Genomic DNA, 7,826 nt, shown 5'->3' on the forward strand with positions numbered 1-7,826 from the left:
ACAGACTCAAAGACAGAGAAAATGGGACCAAAACTGTCACCCCCGAATAAACTGTACTTTCATCTTTGAGAGAGATGGGCCGCATGGTGGCGTGGTGGGTAGCGCTGTCGCCTCACAGTGAGGAGGGCCTGGGTTCGATTCCCCGGCCGGGTAACCGGGGTCCTCTCTGTGTGGAGTTTGCATGTTCTCCCCGTGTCTGCGTGGGTTTCCTCCCACAGTCCAAAGACACGCAGTCAGGCCAACTGGACATGCTAAATTGCCCCTGAGTGTGAGTGACTGTCTGTGTCTGTCTGCCCTGCGATGGTGACCTGTCCAGGGTATATCTTGCCTTCCACCCAGTGACCCACACCAACCCTGAGGGAGAGTGGCCATCCTTACACTGTGAAATAACAACTTAGTACTAAGGACCTGAAACGATGTATAACTGTCAAGAAGCTCTTACTGAGAAAAGGACACAGACAAAGAAGAACATTTGCACCAGAACACTGAAACTATGCATTAGAAATGTTCAGTACTTTAGAGTTTAAATTTAAGGTCTTTGTGAGTAACTGAAGGCAGTATGAATGCCACCAAAGCAATCAAAGATTATTTGAACCATTTCTACAACCATCTATAAAGCATGGTGAAGGATCAGAGCAAATTTAGGGACATATAACAAATCTTGAGTTGGTGATTTGTTTCTGATTGATTCTGAAGACATCATGCTGATTAATACAAATAAATGTTAATACATAATACAGTAGCCTCTAGAACATGGTCAACTCAGTAAAAATGAATTCTACAACAAGTAAAGCACACTGCTGAAAAGATTAAGATGCACTCATTGAATGAAGAAGCTGCTGGTGTTCTCAAAACAATAGACTGACCACCCCAGAGTCCAGACCTCACCATCACTGATGTGCATTAATTTTAATTAATTTAATTTAATAACGATAGAGCCTAAAACTTTGCCATAACAAAGCAACATGCCACTTTACATATTTTAAGGCTGAAGCATTAGCATTAGAAAATAGCCACTAAGTTAGCATAGTTTGTTATTCTAGCCTTAACTAAGAACTGATCGTAACACTTTACTTGAAGGGTGTCTACATAACACATTCATAACATCCTACATAATTGCTTCGTAACATGTTCATGAATGTTGAAATCAACATTTATAAAGCATACATGCTTTACATGATATTAATATGGACAACTATGTCATTTTACTGAGACATTTTTCACAATAAAAGTTCAATTTTTTTTATTTTGAAAAACTATATTATGAAGTGAAGTGTTACTGAGCTGATGGTGCTAAATAATATTAGGCCATTCACAATTAGTAACAAGTTTTATTTTTATTTTTTGTACTATAACTTTTGACTTAATATCAGATAAAAACTAGAAAAGCGCATATGCTGCAGAAGACGCACAGACATTGTGCAGCTTATGCTTACGAAGATGTTGCTAGATGGTTGCTATGGTATCACAGATGGTTGCTAGGGTGTTGCTAGGTGGTTGCTAATGTATCCCAGATGGTTGCTAGGGTGCTGCTTAGTGGTTGCTATGGCATTCCCAGTGCTTGCTAGGGTGTTGCTAGGCCACTGCTATGGTATTCCCAGTGGTTGCTAGGGAGTGCTAGGGAGTCGCTATGGTATCTTTGATGGTAGCTAGGGTGTTGCCAGGTGTTTTCTTTTGTATCCCAGATGGTTGCTAGGGTGTTACTAGGTGATTGCTCTGGTCTCCAAAGTGGTTGCTAGAGTGTTGTTAGGCAGTTGCTATGGTATCCCACAAGGTTTGGTATTTCAGGTGGTCAGTAGGGCATTGCCAAGTTGTTGCAATCTTATCCCAGGTGGTTGCCTCAGGGTTTCTTGGTTGATGCTGTGGTACTCAACATGGTTACTAGGGACTTGCTATGTGGTTGCTATGGTGTCTCACATGGTTAATTGGGTGTTTCACATGAACATGTAGTATCATGATTTAAGCTGCACAGACTTTTATGCTCCCATTTCAATGGAAAAAGTGTTTCTTTTTTAACAATGACAGTATGAAAAGCATATGTTCAATCAAAAACCTGTATATAAGCACACCATTCCTGATTAGACCAAACATTCCGGAGTTAGAATGGTGTCGATATCTCTAAAACTGTGGGATAGGTTAGTAGACAAAGATCCAGCAGAAACATAATAATAAGATGAATATAAATTGGATCAACAACTTTAGCAACATAGTTAATTCCTCCCCATTTACACACAAGCTCAGGCTGCACACATTCGCTGCTGCTGTTCCGCTGTTTATGTGTCATGTTTTAAACCTGGGACAGCACACATGGATTTATGTGTGAGTTATTTGGGTTACTTGACAATCGCTCTGCATCAAGTATTCAAAGTATTCAGCTACTGCTAAAAATAACGGCATAAATGAATTATACTCAGTTTAAAAAGGCTGACTGATACATTCTCTGCCTCTTTCTCTCACTCGCTGCTTGTGTACGCCACTGCAGAAACATGATAATGTGGTTCAACCAGCTTCTATTACAGGTGTTCCATTCAGGACATTGTGTTAGCATTAGCCGCAGCACTAAAATAGCTCTACAATACATCATAAACCAGTATTTTAGCTTTACCTACAAACGATCTCACAACAAAATGCTTTTTAACCCATTTATCTCTGAGAACCTGTGAATGTTTTCTTACCTCTGAGTCTGACAAGCAGATAAGTTTCATATTAGGTTCGTAGTAGTAACTTGTTATGCAGTCATGTTGCAAACTGTTCACAGTCAACTTTCAAAATGTACGCATTTATCCCAAAATCACTCGGTCTTTAACTACTACTGAAGGTGTTACAGACCTACCAGGCTACCATTCTAAGCAAACTATAAAGTTAAGTAAGTAAAAGCCCAAACTGAGAATAGCTTTCTATTGCCAGTCCTATTACTATTATAATTACTGACATCCAGGGCTATCAGTTAAAGCCCTAAAGCCTACCCATTTTTCAGATTCTCTTCTATCATCTATAGATTTTGTGATGTTTTGGCTCTAAAGCGACAGAGAAAGAATGATATTGATCTTTTTTCTTGAGAGATTTTTTGAAATGACTTTTTTCTTTGATGTTTTCTTTCCGTGTTTCTGATGTTTGATTTGAGTTGGGCGGGACTAAATTTGGCGCAGGTAGCATCAGATCTGCCACAGTACCAATCAGAGTTTGAATGAATTTACATCTTAACAAATTCAGATTAGGAAAATTTTGGAAAAAATCATTGGAATTCCCGTTTAAGGGCCCATATCTTGGAAAACCATGGCAAAAATCGTACTTTTTTGAAAGAGTTTGATGTAGCTGGTAAAGATTCTTCAGACCCTGATGTTTCTTTTTGAAAATCGATCCTCACATGCCAATATCGATACTCGATACTCTGGTTCTCTTACAGGCACAGGCGGCCACATGAGATTCAATGAATGCTCTGTAATTGTAGTTCATTTGGATTTATTCCCTGAACAGACAGTTTATGTAATGCTAATGCAAATGCGTTCAAATATAATTTTAATGTCCACTTTTTTACTGGTTTTCACCTTAGAAATCACTGAGAATTCCGCATGTCAAAAGTCTCAGTATCGCTATTGGAATTATGATGTTGGCCTTGGTATCACTTTGAAACAACTTTGTATTATAACAAAGAAAATTAGCAGCATTGCCCATCCCTACCATTCACTCCCTAGTCCATATATGAAAACAGCCTGCTTTGATTTCATTGTGTTTGTGATGTCATGAAAAATCAACTCATTTACATGTTCCAGCCTATAGCAGTTAACTCCGCCCTCTCGTGCTGAAGTTATAAGGAGTGTTTCAGCCGGGATTGTTTAGTTAATGAGGCACAATACAAGACAAATTTAGGATTTGGACCAAAAACATCAGTGTGGAACACATAAAGAGTGGACCATTTCTTGTACCAATTCTTTTGCTGAATATGCTGTGGTTGGGGTGGAACTTCAGCGTGAATTCAGAGAACATTTACAGTCTCTTTTTCATATCTAGGCCACCCTTTCCAGAGAGGGGGAACAAAAACATTTGAATCACTATTTATTATGTCAGTGTTAGTGATACTGACACATGTATCTACTGTAGCTTTTATTATATCATTGAAGGCAATATTTCGAAATAGCACAAGTGTCTTTAACCAATAAATTAAGGATTCTTTTAGGTGTTTAGATTTAGGATAGAGCCCTCTATGGTGAAAATGTGTAATTCCACACAATGTGCAGAAGAACATTTTGTAATGTGGGCTGTGGTTCGGCTCACCTTCCCCAAGCGGATGAATCCCGCGATTGCGAGTGTTTCAAACTTGAGTGAATATCTATTATAGCTCAAATTTCCACTCTTAAATATACGCATATAAAATGAGAACACTATTTTTTTCTATGCATCTTCAGGCTCCTGTATCAGTTTTAGAAGCAACTAGGCTATAAAACGGGATTATACGGCTACACACAGTGGGATTAATGGTAGCTCCTTGTGTATTAAAGTACATGCAGAATAGATGCAGTTACAGTTGAGGGTGAATCTGTTTCTATTTTCTTCATTTGACAGAAGGAAACAAGCCACAGTTCACCTTTAACAGGACAGGTGGAACAGGCCATATGCTTAATTCCCTTTAATCTCTTTCTCTCTCTCTCTCTCACTCTCTCTCTCTCTCTCTCCTATCTTTCTTGCTCTCTCTCTTTCTTATCACTCTTGCACTTTTTCATTCTCAATTATTTTTACTTTACTTTATCTCTCCCTTTCTCTCTCAATCTACACATTAGTCTCCCTCTGTCTCTCTCTCTATACATATATTTACACATATATATGCATATATACATATGTAAACATGTATATCACTGTTGTCGGAAAAAAACCTTGTATCTCCATTTTTTGTCTGCTGTTTTTGGCATACTTTAAAAATGTGTCCTTTACAATGTGTGTAAATTTCATGATGAATGGCCCAAAAAAAAGACTGGTTGCATTGACTTACATTAAAGGTAAAGGTTTTCGATATATATATATATATATACACACACCCTCATCTCTGTCTTTCTTTTTTATTTCTGTCCTGCTTTCTTTGTCCTGTCCTCTCTTTATCTTCTTATTACTCCTGCTCTTTTCACTCTTTCTCATTTTCCTTTTCTATCACTCTCCCTTTCTCTCTCTCTGTATATATACATATATATACTCTTTTTCTCTCTTTTCTTTAATCCCTTTCTTTCCTTCATTGTACCCTACCTCTCTCTTGTGAATGCATAATATATGTATATATATATATATATATATATATATATATATATATATATATATATGTGTGTGTATATATGTGTGTATATATATATAAGCGCATACACATATCTCATCATATTCTTTCTTTACCTTTTTCTGTCTTTCTCTTTTTTTAATCACTCCTTCTCTTTCTCACTCACTCTCCTTCACCCTCCCTCTCCACACACATACAGTAACTGTTTATATTTAGTCACTCACCTCCATCAGTGTCTCTTTAATCCTCCACTGTGAGTTTCCCTTGCTGGACAGTACATTTCCTCACGGGTCAGTTTTGTCTGGAGCGGAGTGCAGGACTGAAAGAGAAGAGGGGAGAGACGCTCAGCTCTAATCTGCTTTACAGCGTGTGCTCGGCTCTCTCCCTCTCTCTCTCTCTCTCTCTCTCTCTCTCTCTCTCTCTCTCTCTCCCTCTCTCTCTCTCTCTCTCTCTCTCTCTCTCTCTCTCTGTCTCCCTCTCTCTCTCTCTCTCTCTCTCTCTCTCTCTCACACACTCTCTCTCTCTTTGTCTCTCAATCTCCCTCATCCACCCTGTCTTTGTCTCGCTCTATCTCCCTCTCAGTCTCTCCCTGTCTCTCTCTCTCTCGCCCGCGCAGTCTGTGCGTCATCTTTGATTGTCTCTTACTTCAGAAATAACGAATCGTACCACCTTAAGACCCTCAATACAATAAGGTTGCCAAACTAAACAGTTCACAGTGATCAAGATGACATTATGAGTGGAAGAAGCCCCCTATTTATAATTATATAATACTTAACAGGCTATATTAATATCTAATACATAAATATTCTTGCTTTCAAAAAGAAAACTAGAGTGTGTTGTGGATGAATTTTTTATACTTATAGTTCCAAAAATCCCTGCGATGGACTGGCGACCTGTCCAGGGTGTATCCTGCCTTCTGCCCGAAGACTGCTGGGATAGGCTCCAGCATCCCCCACGACCCTGACGGAGAAGCGGCTTAGATAATGGATGGATGGATGGATGGATGGATGGATGGATGGATGGATGGATAGTTCCAAAAATTTCAGTATGTGAAAAGCAAATGCAGTGATCTGTAAATCCACTTTTCTGTATTTGAACAAAAACAAAAATCTCATCAGCTTCATTGGTTTTATAAACATACGCTGATCCTGAAATGAATTCCTGTAACACATTCCAAAGAAAGTTGGCACAGGGCCAATATAAGACCAAGAACGTTGCAAGATGCAATCATGCTTGAGTGTAAAAGAAGCATCTAGGAAAGGCTTTGTTCTTTATAAGCAAGCATGAGTCAAAGCTCGCCACATTAATACATTAGCAACTAGTCCAACTGTTTAAGAACAACAGTCCTGATTGCAAGGATTTTATATCATCAACATCCAGAAACACTGCCAACTTCTCTGGGCTAAAGCTCATGTGAAATGGTCTAATGCACAGAGGAAACATGTCTGATGAGTCAACCTTGCAGGTTTTGATCAAAATAAAGATGCAGTGTTCTCCAAACCAGAGAAGAAAAGGACCATCCAGATTGATACTACCATAAAGTCCAAAAGTCAGAGTCTGTCCTGATATGAGGGGTATTAGGGAGTAACTTGCACATCTGTGAAAGAACCACTAATACTGAACACATTTAAGAGCAACATATGCTGCCTTTTGGATGCTGTCTTTTTCAGGGACGTCCTTATTTCCCATGACAACAACAAGCAACATTCAACAGCATGACTGTATAATAAGAGAGTGCAGGTGCTAGACTGGCCAGCCTAAAGCCCAGAACCGTCTCCCATCGAAAACATGTGCCACATTTTGTACGGTGGTGCAGCTGAAGACTTGTCTTATGAAAGAATTCTGCATTCATAACAAGTTTGAAAGAAGGAAATGTGATGTCACACAGTAGTACACATACTCCTATCCCAACTTTTTTGGAATGCATTGCAGGCATCAAATGAGAATATCATTGCAAAAAAGAATTAATAATTCATTCCCTTTTCTTAGCATATCACATTATTTATACTCACTAACTAGAACAACCGTTTCACATGCCGCTTGTTTAGTTTTCTTCCAACATGAACCACATTAATAGGCAATTTGGGTTGAACAGGTTCCTCTAGTCATTTTTCAGGATAATTAGATATAACTCTACTCATTTATTCCGATTAGATATAAAATAATCCACTTCTTTTAGGAAGAAGGAAGTTAAACGAAAATGATTAAACCCCGGGGACTCCTAGAGCCACCTGAAACACCTGCAAATCGTCAGCCAGCCTGCACACCGAAACTAAACATTATGAGATTGGACATTCCCCTGGTAGACCCCCAAAACTGCCCCCATCAGATAAACAGTACATAAAGCTTACGTCTCTAAGAGAGGAGGAAATCAGATAGATAGACAGATAGATAGACAGACAGACACACAGACAGACAGATAGACAGATCGATAGACAGACAGACAGACAGACAGACAGACAGACAGACAGATAGATAGATAGATAGATAGATAGATAGATAGATAGACAGACAGACACACAGACAGACAGACAGATCGATAGACAGACAGACACACAGACAGACA

At 38.9% G+C, this 7,826-nt stretch overlaps 1 protein-coding gene across 2 annotated transcripts in view; it reads right to left on the reverse strand.

Annotated features, from left to right (window-relative positions):
- LOC108411726 (FERM and PDZ domain-containing protein 1) overlaps positions 1-5,660 on the reverse strand; it is a 51,926-nt gene extending 46,266 nt beyond the window's left edge. For both annotated transcript variants that reach the window (XM_017683440.2, XM_037533006.1), the window contains exon 1: positions 5,485-5,660. The gene's annotated coding sequence lies outside the window, so the exon portion shown is untranslated. The remainder of the gene's footprint in view (positions 1-5,484) is intronic.
- Between the last annotated feature and the right edge of the window lie 2,166 nt (positions 5,661-7,826).

This window comes from Pygocentrus nattereri, chromosome 22 (assembly GCF_015220715.1).
Source record: "Pygocentrus nattereri isolate fPygNat1 chromosome 22, fPygNat1.pri, whole genome shotgun sequence".
Lineage (NCBI taxonomy): Eukaryota > Metazoa > Chordata > Actinopteri > Characiformes > Serrasalmidae > Pygocentrus > Pygocentrus nattereri.